This window comes from Zingiber officinale, chromosome 2A (genome assembly GCF_018446385.1).
Source record: "Zingiber officinale cultivar Zhangliang chromosome 2A, Zo_v1.1, whole genome shotgun sequence".
Taxonomy (NCBI): Eukaryota; Viridiplantae; Streptophyta; class Magnoliopsida; order Zingiberales; family Zingiberaceae; genus Zingiber; species Zingiber officinale.
Window position 1 is genome coordinate 70,052,423 of NC_055988.1, and position 13,342 is coordinate 70,065,764.

Below are 13,342 nucleotides of genomic sequence, written 5' to 3' on the forward strand. Positions count from 1 at the left end.
GAGAAGAGGCTTTAAGTAATTTGAGTAGTTCCCATTAGCAATTTGTAAAATATCGGAAATTGCCGATTAATGATAAGGGAATTTTTCAGAATTTTTGGAAATTTTTTGGAGCTCGAACGGACGAGTTAACGGGAATAAAAAACGGGGCATGGAAAAGCCTGTTTAGACTACCCCTTTAAACGAGGAAATGTTTATTTTCATTTATTTCCTTTTCTTTTTCTTTTATTTTCTATTTTTCCTTCGTTTCCTTCCCCGAACTTGCGTCGAGTCCTCTTTTCCCCGCCGATTCCCTGCCCTAACTTCTCCAATCGGCGCCGATTCTCCCCTTATCTCCCTCACACGCACGCTCACTCTCTCTGCCGCCGACCGACGAGAGACAAGGGAAAGCCTCGCCTCCGCCTGACTCTTCTTCTCTTCCGACAGTCGCTCTTGCGGAGCGATCTCACGAGCCACCGTTGGCCGAGTCGGCCATTGCCGATCTCTCCCCTGCGCTTGATCCGCCGGCATCCGAGCCCCTTCCTTCGATCACCGAGAAGAGCCCCTTCCTCTCTTCTTCCGAGCACCGATTAGCCGACCGAATTCTTCTGCTCTAGATCTATTCTGTGTGGTCTTCACTGTGCCCAGCCGATGCTGCCATCTCTTGACCCGAACAACGCCGACCTCCTCCACGCTGTGTACTAGTTCCAGATGCGGAGTCTGTTCTTCCACTGATCTGGAACAAAGATTGGGGTTTTTAGTTTACTGAGGTGGATCTTGTTTCAGTTGAGGGTCTTTTAAGGAGAAGGTGTTAAGGTTAGTGCTACCAGTAAGTTCTCAAATTTGGTTTTTCTTGATGTTGTCTTGATGAATCTGTATCTTCTGTTATTAATTGGAGCAGTAAGGGGGATTCCAGTCAAGTGTTGTGCACTGTGGGAAAAATTTCAGCAAAGAGGTTTAGTTTTGGTTGGAAATTCTGTAGGTTCAAGGATCTTGATGAATTGTTGATTTGGTTTGCTTGTTCTAATTCCAGCAGCAACTATCTCTTGGCGTGGATCAGTGAGTACGAGGGTAGTCTTGTGCTGTGGATTTTCGTGGATCTGGCAGTCATTGACTTCAGCAAATTCCAGCAACTTCATGTTCTTGAACAAGGCTGTAAATTGAGGTAAGTGTAGGGATTTGATACGTGTTGTGGATAATGGATTAGATTTAATCCTTGGATTTATTAGAGATGATCATTTTGTTAATCATAAGTTGATCAGTAAAAGGAAATGATTGTGTTGATTGAGGATTATTGATTAAGAAGATTTTCAAGTTAATCATTAATTAGGATTAATTAATGATGGATCGATTATGATTTTTCCTAATTAAGTTGGGTTGGATTTAGCTAGTTGTTGTTTGTAAAATTAGCTAAATTATATATCACGTTATCTGCAGGACGGTGATTCGAGACGGGCGTCTCGACATTTGGATTGGTTTGATTCGATCTACATTGGAGGCGGGTACCTCTTGACTTATCTTTTATGATATCGTCATTTGGATATGCATAGTACTTTATAGCTGCAAACAATGAACATGTTTGTCTTTGGTATGTCACTGTTTGATATCCATAGCATGTTAGGTTTGTCGCTTGTTATGTATCCGTGCTTATATCTCGTGATTTGTTACCAAGAGTATCTTATTGCCATGAGTACTGTATTACCATGAGTACCTTAGTTCCTAGAGTAAGTGACATACAATGCTCTACTGAGGTTAGGACTAGGTTCTAGATTTTTATTTCTGGCAGGTGTGTCTAGAATATCTGATACTTAGGTTTTTATACCATACCTGGCTTGTGTACCTCTATTTGTATATCATACATGATTCGTGTACCTAGACTTTGATTTTTTTGATCTGCGTATATTGTTGGTACATATGTTTTGGAAGGGGGATAGGTTTAGGATCTTGGTTGTTATACCACAGAGGACCTGTATACCCTAGATCCGTGGATTTGACTCACTGATACCGTGGGACCCATATTATATATATATGGATATGGTTATGTTGATCAGTTTATGACTATGCTTAGTGTCATGCATCATGATTGCATGCTGCGCGATTGTCGGCTCCACTATGGTTGAGCACATCGCCAGTTACATGCACTGCACACACCACCACTCATGGATTTGTGGTATATCAGGCAGGTGTGTGGCGGTTCTGCTGTTTGGCTCCGTTGGTCATATGACTCAGCGTGGTAGCCGGCAGTCAGTTCCGCTCTGTTTGGCTCCGCTGGCATTTAGTGTAGCAGTGTGGTAGCCGGCAGATGGTGGACTCTGTTTGGCTCCGTTGGTCAGGTGACTCAGCGTGGTAGCCGACAGAGATGTCCTCCCCATCATCGTGTACCGGGAGATGAGAGCATTGAGCTCCCCCATTTATGATTTGGGGTCACAGGACAGGAGTACTCCGACAGCATTCCGTCCACTCGGTCACTCATCAGGAGCAGTGACGACAGAGTGCACGGTTATCACACCCACTGACTGCTTTCATTTGTGTGTGATGGACTGACGTCAGGGGTGACCAGGACGCATCATTAGCATCATATGCATTGATGCATTTATATTTTTATGATTGTGTTTGCTGCATTTGGTTGCTGCATTTTGGTTGGATACATACTTTTGACCTGCATACAGGATTATTGACACTTTCGGTTTGACGACCCTTTTGTCTGGATAGGAGTTCCTGGTGAGTACAGCTTCCTCAGTTACCTTTCAGTTTTGCATATTCCCTATATATGATTAGGAAGCTGTATTCCATGTTTGTTGCTGTTAGATATATCTTACTACTCATGTCCATTGGTATTCGCTGAGTTGTTGAACTCACCCTCGTTGATACTATCTTTTTCAGGTACCAGGTTGGTTTTGGTGTCGCTTGGAATATCCTGTCTGCTGGTCCCCACGTCACATGAGAAGACTTATCGGTTTCACCTATTCTTTTGTTTGTTTATGTATCGATTTGTTTAGCTCCGTACTCCGGTTTTATTTTGGAGTGTTGATGCTGTTATGTGGTATTTTGTATTGGTTGTTGGTTGTGTAAGCGTAGCCGGCTAGCAGTTTTTGTGTTTTGGTTTTGTTCCAGCCGAGTGGGCTGAAGATATATATATAACTGCGTGGTTGTGTATATATTCCAGCCGCCTGTGGCTGATGTATATTGTGTATGTAGAAAGTTTCAGATTGTCCGCCGTACAGGGCAGGTGTTGCCGAAATTTCTTCGGACAGGGACTCCTCCGGGGCGTGACAATTTAGTGGTATCAGAGCAGGTATACGATACTTGTTATGTGTTCTGGATTTTTGAGATTTATCTCATATCAATTTATTTGGTATCAGAGATCGACTTACGAGTCTTATTCTCCTTGTGTTTCGGATTTTGTGTTTTGGTCTTTTCGATGTGACTTTTCGGGTTTTTGGGACCTGGCAGCAGTAGGACATCTCCAAGCTATAGGAGGTATGTTGGTATACTGTTATCCTACATTTTTTATAGTATATACCCTATTGACTATTACAGTTTATCACCTGTATTAGCATACTTTATTAGTACCTGTCTGGTTGTTGTAGCATATATTACATGTGATGAGTTAGCCATTGATCTTGATTGACCTTAATAGAGATTAAGGATTATGGGCTTTGGTGATTTTACATATCATACACCAGTAGTATTTAGCTTCTGTTATTACTAGTTGGTTAGCAGATTGAGGCACATACCAGCCTTTGCTTTTATTAGCTGGGTAGTGGATAGAATCTATATCATTATGTTGACCTAGCCAGTAGTATAATATGTTATCTTAGTTAATTTCATCCATAGATAATTGATTTATTCTTGTTAGATCGGTCAGTAGAAGATAGATTGATGTTTGTTGACTTGGGTAGTCGTGATCGATTTACCTTAGATGCTTGTAGAGGCTTTATTTATTCTTAATTGTTTAGTAGATGACCGATTAGTTTTGTTGACCCGAACAGTAGGGGATTGACCTACTTTACTTCTAGATGTTTGAATCTTGAGTTGTTGTGCTTAGTTGGATATCTTGAGCACATCGAGTATCTAGCTTATACTGACGTGGGAAAGGATTGAATTAGCCATATACTATTGATGATTTGGTCAGTTGATAGAGGATCGATGTATCCTATTCCATGGGTACTGTAATTTTAGACTGTATGTACCTAATTGGATAACTTAGAAGATGGCATAGGGTTTGTGTGATAGATTGGATTAAATATGCTGATTATGCATATCTATGAAGTGTACATATGATTGTTATGAGTTGAAGGAGTTCTATGATGGATAGTTCATTTGTGGATAGTGAGGGTATTTCCATCTAGATATGGTTATTGTAGGTTTCTTGTGGATTATAGCTATTTAGTTAGCTGTACGTGCCTGATTGACATATTGGAGGTGTCTTATCGATTTAAATCTGTGTTGTGGTATGTGCACATGGGTGTGAATGTCATGTTGGAAGTATCTTGTTGACAACATCGGTGTTGTGATATGTACATATGTGTTTGGTGTGGTATATGAGGTATCTTGTTGATTATGTGTGATTTGTGAATGCACCTGGGTTTTAGTATGCCTTATTGGAAGTATATGTTGATTATACTCTTGGCATATGTGTATATTTGTCATATGAGTATTGTTTGAGGGGTATTGTTGTTGATTTTACCTACGATGATATATGCACACGAGTTCGGTATACATTGTTGGAGGTATCACGGTGATTTATACCTATGATGTGGGTATTTTTGGTGTGAACCAATTGGAGGATTATGTCGATCATACATATGTGGTGTGTGCATGTATGTCAGATGTATGGTTGGAAGCATCATGATGATTCTACCTATGTTAAATGTAGAATATTAAATGTCTACATTATGATATTGGTTGTTTTACCCTGTCAACTAATTCTCTCATTAGTGGGTGACCGACCCACTAGGAGGACGATAGAGTTGACTATGAATTTGATTTGCTTACTGGGTGGTTATACCCTAGGCTACCCACAGTGATATGTGGTAGAGAGATCTTGTGCAGTCTCTAGCTAGATAGTTAGGTGCTTTGGGCACTTATGTATTGTTGTGGTAGAGCGTAGCTCCCACATGTTATGGATCGTTTGTGGTAGAGCGTAGCTTCCACATATTCTGGATTCCCACATATTTAGGAATTGTTTTGTAGTGGAGCATTGCTCCTACATATTTCGGATTGTTTGTAGCGGAGCATTGCTCCCATATTTATTGTGGATACATATTTTGGATTATTTGTGGTGGAGCGTTGCTCCCACATATGGAGGATTTCTTGTGGTAGAGCGTTGCTCCCACTATGTGGTATTTCGTGTGATAGAGCATTACTCTCACACTGGAGGTTCTATTCTTTGGTGATTATATATCATTGGTGATTAGATCTGTTTATTGTTGAGGATCTTATGGTTAGGAATGTCTGTGATACAGACATTATGTGTCTTGGTTTTACCATTAGTGCTTGAGGTGCCCTAGATGTTATCATGGACTCGATGATTTGGGTATCCCTAGAATGTTTGGATCGGTTTCCATTGTCTTTGTTGACGATGTTGTGATTTATTACGGATCTGAGGTGAGTCAAGTACACCACCTTCGCATAGTTCTAGAGATGTTTCGACGAGAACATTTATATGTGAAGATCAGTAGTGTGTATTTTTTTGGTTGTCTTCTGTGAGATATTTGAGACACACGGTCACCAGTAGGAGTATACCGTGGTTACACAGGAGATAGAGGATGTTACTGTTGGGAGTAGACGGAGTCTATAGAAGAGGCTCGCAACTTCCTTTGTTGGCTGATATTTCCGGAGATGCGTTGAGGATTTCTCACGGATTGTTATGCTATTGACACGCTTGACCAGGAAAAGCGTGAAGTTTACGTGGTTCGAGGACTACAAGACCAGCTTCTAGGAGCTAAAGCGGAGACCAGTGTCGGCTCCGATTTTGGTTTTTCCTTTTGGAGAGGACGGATTCGTGCTTTATACTGACGCATCTCTAAAGGATTTGGCGCTGTTCTGATGCAGCACGACACGGTAGTCTTCTATGTTTTTCGACAGTTGTAGGAGCATGAGTAGAACTACCAGTATATGACTTGTGGTTGGCCGTCATTATTTTTGTGCCTTAAAGATTTGGCAGCCTTATCTATACGGTGTTACATTTGAGATTCTCATGGACCATAAGAGTCTCAAATATTTGTTCACTTGGAAAGGAACCTAATCTTCGACAGAGGGGATGGATGGAGTTCCTGAAGGAGTTTGATTATACCATTAGCTATCACTCAGGGAGAGCTAATGTGGTTGCCGATACACTTGGCAGAAAGTCCAGAGAGACTTTGGCTTGCCACCGAGTTGTGGTTATGAACTTGATTCAGGGATTCTCCGAATTGGGCCTTGAAGAGTAGGGATGGACAGAGCAGGGTATTCTTCTTACCATGGTTGCTCAGTCGTCGATCAGTACGAGGATCCGAGAGCCCTATGTTACTGATCAGTATTGGCAGTTTATTTGCAGCTAGATAGCTTCCGGGTAGCAGATCGAGTTCACACGAGACGAGGAGGGTGTTATACACTTCCGAGGCAGATATTGTGTACTTCAGTCTCTTCCGGTCTTATAAGAGTTACTTCCGGACCCTCATCGCTTATGATTTGCTGTCCACCCAGGCGGTACCCGTGTGTACCAAGATTCGAGGTGTTTCTATTGGTGGAACGACATGAAGGAAGACATCGCGGATTTTGTAGCTAGATGTCTTGTCTGTCAGCAAGTGAAGGCTGAGCATTAGAGATCTGCCGGCTTACTTCAGCAGATTTCTATTCCTGAGTGGAAATGAGAACATATTACTATGGACTTTGTGGTGAGTTTGTCGAGGACATGACGAGACCAAGACGCGATTTGGGTAATCGTTGATCAATTAACCAAATCCGCGCACTTTTTAGCTATTCGGAGGACAGATTTCCTAGATTGATTGGTAGATCTGTTTTGCCAGGAGATTATCAGATCACGTGGTGTTCAGTTGACTATTATTACGGATAGAGACCCCCGGTTCACGTCTCGTCTGCAGCAGGCCTTGGGCACACAGCTCTGTTTCAGTACAGTTTTCCATCCGCGGACAGATGGACGGTTAGAGCGAACCATTCAGACTCTAGAGGACTTGCTGAGGTCTTGTGTATTGGACTTTGGAGGCAGTTGGGAGGACCAATTACCATGGGTAGAGTTCGCCTACAACAACGGTTTGCATTCGGCTATCCGGATGCCACCGTTTGAAGCGTTGTATGGTAGGCCTTGTCGAATACCCACCCTCTGGGATGAGGTTGGGGAGGCCAATTATTTGGATCTCATAGAGCTCAGCTTGAGACAGAGTTGGTCCATACTATCAGACGGAGGATGGTAGAGGCATAAGACTGCCAGAAGAGTTATGCTGACCGGAGTCGGAGACTTTTAGAGTTCTCCATTTGTGACCATGTATTCCTGCGAGTTTCACCCACGAAAGAGGTGAAAAGGTTGGCCTAAGAGGTAAGCCAGCCTGCGATACATTGGACCTTTCCAGATCGTGGAAAGGGTGGGAGCGGTAGCTTATCGTTTAGCGCTACCACCAGCTTTGGCGGGCGTTCACGACGTATTCCATGTGTCTATACTGATGAGTTATATATTCGACTCGACACATGTACTGACAGATATCATAGTGTCGTTCAACTTGACATCACCTTTGAGGAGGTTCCGGTACGGATTCTGGACCGGAAGGAGTGTCAGTTGCGGAACAAGACTATCCGACTGGTTAAAGTCGGATGGCAGCATCATTCAGACGAGGAGGCTATTTGGGAGCTCGAGGATACTATCCGAGCTCGATACCCCCATCTTTTCACTTGAGGTATGTGATTTATTTACTGTTCAGCATTTTATACTCTTTACCTGTTGTTGGTACTTGCTGATAGTAGATAACGAAATTTGGGGACCAAATTTTTATTAGTGGGGGAGAATGTAAAATACCGGAAATTGCCGATTAATGATAAGGGAATTTTTCAGAATTTTTGAAAATTTTTCGGAGCTCGTACGGACGAGTTAACGGGAATAAAAAACGGGGCCCGGAAAAGCCTGTTTAGACTACCCCTTTAAGCGAGGAAATTTTTATTTTCATTTATTTCCTTTTCTTTTTCTTTTATTTTCTATTTTTCCTTCGTTTCCTTCCCCGAACTTGCGTCGAGTCCTCTTTTCCCCGCCGATTCCCTGCCCTAACTTCTCCAATCGGCGCCGATTCTCCCCTTATCTCCCTCACACACACGCTCACTCTCTCTGCCGCCGACCGACGAGAGACAAGGGAAAGCCTCGCCTCCGCCTGACTCTTCTTCTCTTCCGACAGTCGCTCTTGCGGAGCGATCTCACGAGCCACCGTTGGCCGAGTCGGCCATTGCCGATCTCTCCCCTGCGCTTGATCCGCCGGCATCCGAGCCCCTTCCTTCGATCACCGAGAAGAGCCCCTTCCTCTCTTCTTCCGAGCACCGATTAGCCGACCGAATTCTTCTGCTCTAGATCTATTCTGTGTGGTCTTCACTGTGCCCAGCCGATGCTGCCATCTCTTGACCCGAACAACGCCGACCTCCTCCACGCTGTGTACTAGTTCCAGATGCGGAGTCTGTTCTTCCACTGATCTGGAACAAAGATTGGGGTTTTTAGTTTACTGAGGTGGATCTTGTTTCAGTTGAGGGTCTTTTAAGGAGAAGGTGTTAAGGTTAGTGCTACCAGTAAGTTCTCAAATTTGGTTTTTCTTGATGTTGTCTTGATGAATCTGTATCTTCTTTTATTAATTGGAGCAGTAAGGGGGATTCCAGTCAAGTGTTGTGCACTGTGGGAAAAATTTCAGCAAAGAGGTTTAGTTTTGGTTGGAAATTCTGTAGGTTCAAGGATCTTGATGAATTGTTGATTTGGTTTGCTTGTTCTAATTCCAGCAGCAACTATCTCTTGGCGTGGATCAGTGAGTACGAGGGTAGTCTTGTGCTGTGGATTTTCGTGGATCTGGCCGTCATTGACTTCAGCAAATTCCAACAACTTCATGTTCTTGAACAAGGCTGTAAATTGAGGTAAGTGTAGGGATTTGATACGTGTTGTGGATAATGGATTAGATTTAATCCTTGGATTTGTTAGAGATGATCATATTGTTAATCATAAGTTGATCAGTAAAAGGAAATGATTGTGTTGATTGAGGATTATTGATTAAGAAGATTTTCAAGTTAATCATTAATTAGGATTAATTAATGATGGATCGATTATGATTTTTCCTAATTAAGTTGGGTTGGATTTAGCTAGTTGTTGTTTGTAAAATTAGCTAAATTATATATCACGTTATCTGCAGGACGGTGATTCGAGACGGGCGTCTCGACATTTGGATTGGTTTGATTCGATCTACATTGGAGGCGGGTACCTCTTGACTTATCTTTTATGATATCGTCATTTGGATATGCATAGTACTTTATAGCTGCAAACAATGAACATGTTTGTCTTTGGTATGCCACTGTTTGATATCCATAGCATGTTAGGTTTGTCGCTTGTTATGTATCCGTGCTTATATCTCGTGATTTGTTACCATGAGTATCTTATTGCCATGAGTACTGTATTACCATGAGTACCTTAGTTCCTAGAGTAAGTGACATACCATGCACTACTGAGGTTAGGACTAGGTTCTAGATTTTTATTTCTGGCAGGTGTGTCTAGAATATCTGATACTTAGGTTTTTATACCATACCTGGCTTGTGTACCTCTATTTGTATATCATACATGATTCGTGTACCTAGAGTTTGATTTTTTTTATCTGCGTATATTGTTGGTACATATGTTTTGGAAGGGGGATAGGTTTAGGATCTTGGTTGTTATACCACAGAGGACCTGTATACCCTAGATCCGTGGATTTGACTCACTGATACCGTGGGACCCATATCATATATATATGGATATGGTTATGTTGATCAGTTTATGACTATGCTTAGTGTCATGCATCATGATTGCATGCTGCGCGATTGTCGGCTCCACTATGGTTGAGCACATCGCCAGTTACATGCACTGCACACACCACCACTCATGGATTTGTGGTATATCAGGCAGGTGTGTGGCGGTTCTGCTGTTTGGATCCGTTGGTCATATGACTCAGCGTGGTAGCCGGCAGTCAGTTCCGCTCTGTTTGGCTCCGCTGGCATTTAGTGTAGCAGCGTGGTAGCTGGCAGATGGTGGACTCTGTTTGGCTCCGTTGGTCAGGTGACTCAGCGTGGTAGCCGACAGAGATGTCCTCCCCGTCATCGTGTACCGGGAGATGAGAGCATTGAGCTCCCCCATTTATGATTTGGGGTCACAGGACAGGAGTACTCCGACAGCATCCCGTCCACTCGGTCACTCATCAGGAGCAGTGACGACAGAGTGCACGGTTGTCACAGCCCTACCCACTCGGACTCACCATTTGTGTGTGAGATGACTGACTGGCGTCAGGGGTGACCAGGACGCATCATTAGCATCATATGCATTGATGCATTTATATTTTTATGATTGTGTTTGCTGCATTTGGTTGCTGTATTTTGGTTGGATACATACTTTTGACCTGCATACAGGATTATTGACACTTTCGGTTTGACGACCCTTTTGTCTGGATAGGAGTTCCTGGTGAGTACAGCTTCCTCAGTTACCTTTCAGTTTTGCATATTCCCTATATATGATTAGGAAGCTGTATTCCATGTTTGTTGCTGTTAGATATATCTTACTACTCATGTCCATTGGTATTCGCTGAGTTGTTGAACTCACCCTCGTTGATATTATCTTTTTCAGGTACCAGGTTGGTTTTGGTGTCGCTAGGAATATCCTGTCTGCTGGTCCCCATGTCACATCAGAAGACTTATCGGTTTCACCTATTCTTTTGTTTGTTTATGTATCGATTTGTTTAGCTCTGTACTCCGGTTTTATTTTGGAGTGTTGATGCTGTTATGTGATATTTTGTATTGGTTGTTGGTTGTGTAAGCCTAGCCGGCTAGCAGTTTTTGTGTTTTGGTTTTGTTACAGCCGAGTGGGCTGAAGATATATATATAACTGCGTGGTTGTGTATATATTCCAGCCGCCGTGGCTGATGTATATTGTGTATGTAGAAAGTTTCAGATTGTCTGCCGTACAGGGGAGGTGCTGCCAAAATTTCTTCATACAGGGACTCCTCCGGGGCGTGACACAATTAGTTGAGCATGTGTAATTTCCCTTGCTGCCATGAAACTCGATTTAAATTGTTTAGTTTTGAACAGCCTATTTGTAGCTTAGTTTTCCTTGCTACTCAAAAAAAAAAAAAGGCAAGAACAGCCTTTATTTAAAGTATGTAGTGTTAGTTCCTTGGTTTTCTTGAACATGAATAGCTATTAAACTTATGTTGTAGTTTGATTGGCTTTGCTTTATTTTTATAGCATGCTCAGTTAGTTGCAATTATCTACTTGTTAGATATACTTACAGTGTTCTAGTAAGCTCTATTAGGGGATTTGTAACACCCACTAAGCTTTTAAGATAAATAAGAGAATGATGAATTTGCCTTAGAAAAATATTAGTAGAATGTTGAACCAAAAAGGAAATAAAAAGAAATAAAAAATAGGGAGTGGTCAAGGATTGAACCTTGAACCTCTCATGAATGTAAATGATAGGATTAATGGGTAATAACCAGTTGGGATAGGAATAATATGTTGATAGCAAAGGAGGGAAACTCATGATAAAGATGAGAGTAAAAGCTAGCCAAAAGGAAACAAGAAAAGAGCAAGAGAAAGGCAACTTGCCTTCCTCCTTCTTTCTCTCCCTCTTCCTCTTCTTGCCGTGACCTTAAAGAGACCATTAAGGGGATTCAATCCCCCTTGCTTCACCATGAATGATGAGGATAAATAAATAAATAAAAATAAAAATAAAATAGAAAAAAAAGGCTAAGGGAGAAGGAAAGCAAAAACTAAGTTTGCTACCTCTTCCTCCTTAACTTAAAAGAGAATATGTAAAGAGAAGATTTTATTTCTTTCTCTCATTTCTCTCATTCTCCCCTCTCCATTACCGAGAACCTCAGTTCCCTCTCCTCCATCTTCGGCCCCAAGCCAAGGTTTTCTCCTAAGAAAGCCTAAGATACAAGGAGGACTTAGCAAGGGAATCAAGGAAAGGGAACTAGAAGAAGAGGCTACTTCTTCCATCACCATACCTTAGATCCACAAGCGAAAAGGATGTAAGCTTCCACTCACCTGTGGTACAAGGAATTTTATGTTTTTTCAGATTTTATGAGGATTAGAAAACCTAGAATAGAATTTAAGAAAATTCGGCCAAAGAAGAGTTTTCAAATCTAGAAAGGTTTAAACAAGTCCTTATTTCATGATATTTTTCTATGTTATGTAGGAAGGTTTTCCTTCATGTTTTTATACCTATATGATGCTTGGTCAGAGGAGTACCTAACCCTAGAATTTCGGCCAAAAATATTTTAAAGAGGTTAGGGAAATCATTGTTTAAGCAAACTAGACCAAGATTCCCTCCATGAATTACTAAGGGTCTTTTATTAGTTTTTCTTGCTTGAAAGTCACTTGGAACCCACTCATATGTTTTGGCCAAGAAAATAACTTAGGGTTAAGAAGACCTTTAAATTTAAGTAACCATGTTTATATGGTAGAACATAGAGTTCTCTTAAAGAATTGCATGTTGAATATTGCTAGAAATTCATGAACTCTTCATTAATATTTTTCAGCCATGATAAGATGGATAGCTTAGGAAAGCTTAAACAAAATTTTAACATGCTCAAGACCTCTGTGATATTAAGATATGAAAGTTGTTTAATGCTCTTATGCTTAATTAGGGTATAGAGAATTTAGTTACATGATATATGACATGTAAGATCACAAGGGTCCTAGCTTGTTTATGAACCAAATTTGTATATGATGTTCTTAGTAATTTTTGCCATGAAACTTACTTAGGTTTTCCATGCTTTAGGCCACTTAAAACCTAGCTTAGAGAATGGTAGGTTTCGGCCATGAGGAAAAATAAAAGAAAAAGGAAAGAAACCTAGGAAGCCTAAGACACAATGCACATGTATGTTTATTATGCTTGTCTTTATACATGCTATGAAACTTGTATGACTTCCTATGCTTTTAGGCTATTTGAAGCAAAGTTAACCACTGATGGGTCTCGGCCAAGTAGGGTTTAAATGACCTAGAGGCCTTAGAATTGAAACCAATTGTGTTAAAAATGCTTCTTATGGAAATATGATAATGTGTTGATTGTGTCACATGCTTGTAAAATTTTTCCATGACCAAAATGGACCATTGTAGGTCTCGGCCATGAAGGGATAGATGTCCTAGAAACCCTAGA

General features: G+C 41.4%; 2 long non-coding RNA genes across 2 annotated transcripts; both read left to right on the plus strand.

The window, feature by feature from the left end:
* The first annotated feature begins 290 nt into the window (after nucleotides 1–290).
* On the plus strand, nucleotides 291–1,472 carry LOC122039694. Its single transcript, XR_006128337.1, has 4 exons — nucleotides 291–792; nucleotides 878–931; nucleotides 1,010–1,141; nucleotides 1,414–1,472. It is a non-coding gene; the product is annotated as an uncharacterized LOC122039694 (long non-coding RNA).
* A 6,750-nt stretch (nucleotides 1,473–8,222) lies between these two features.
* On the plus strand, nucleotides 8,223–9,008 carry LOC122039695. Its single transcript, XR_006128338.1, has 3 exons — nucleotides 8,223–8,729; nucleotides 8,815–8,868; nucleotides 8,947–9,008. It is a non-coding gene; the product is annotated as an uncharacterized LOC122039695 (long non-coding RNA).
* Nucleotides 9,009–13,342: the final 4,334 nt, after the last annotated feature.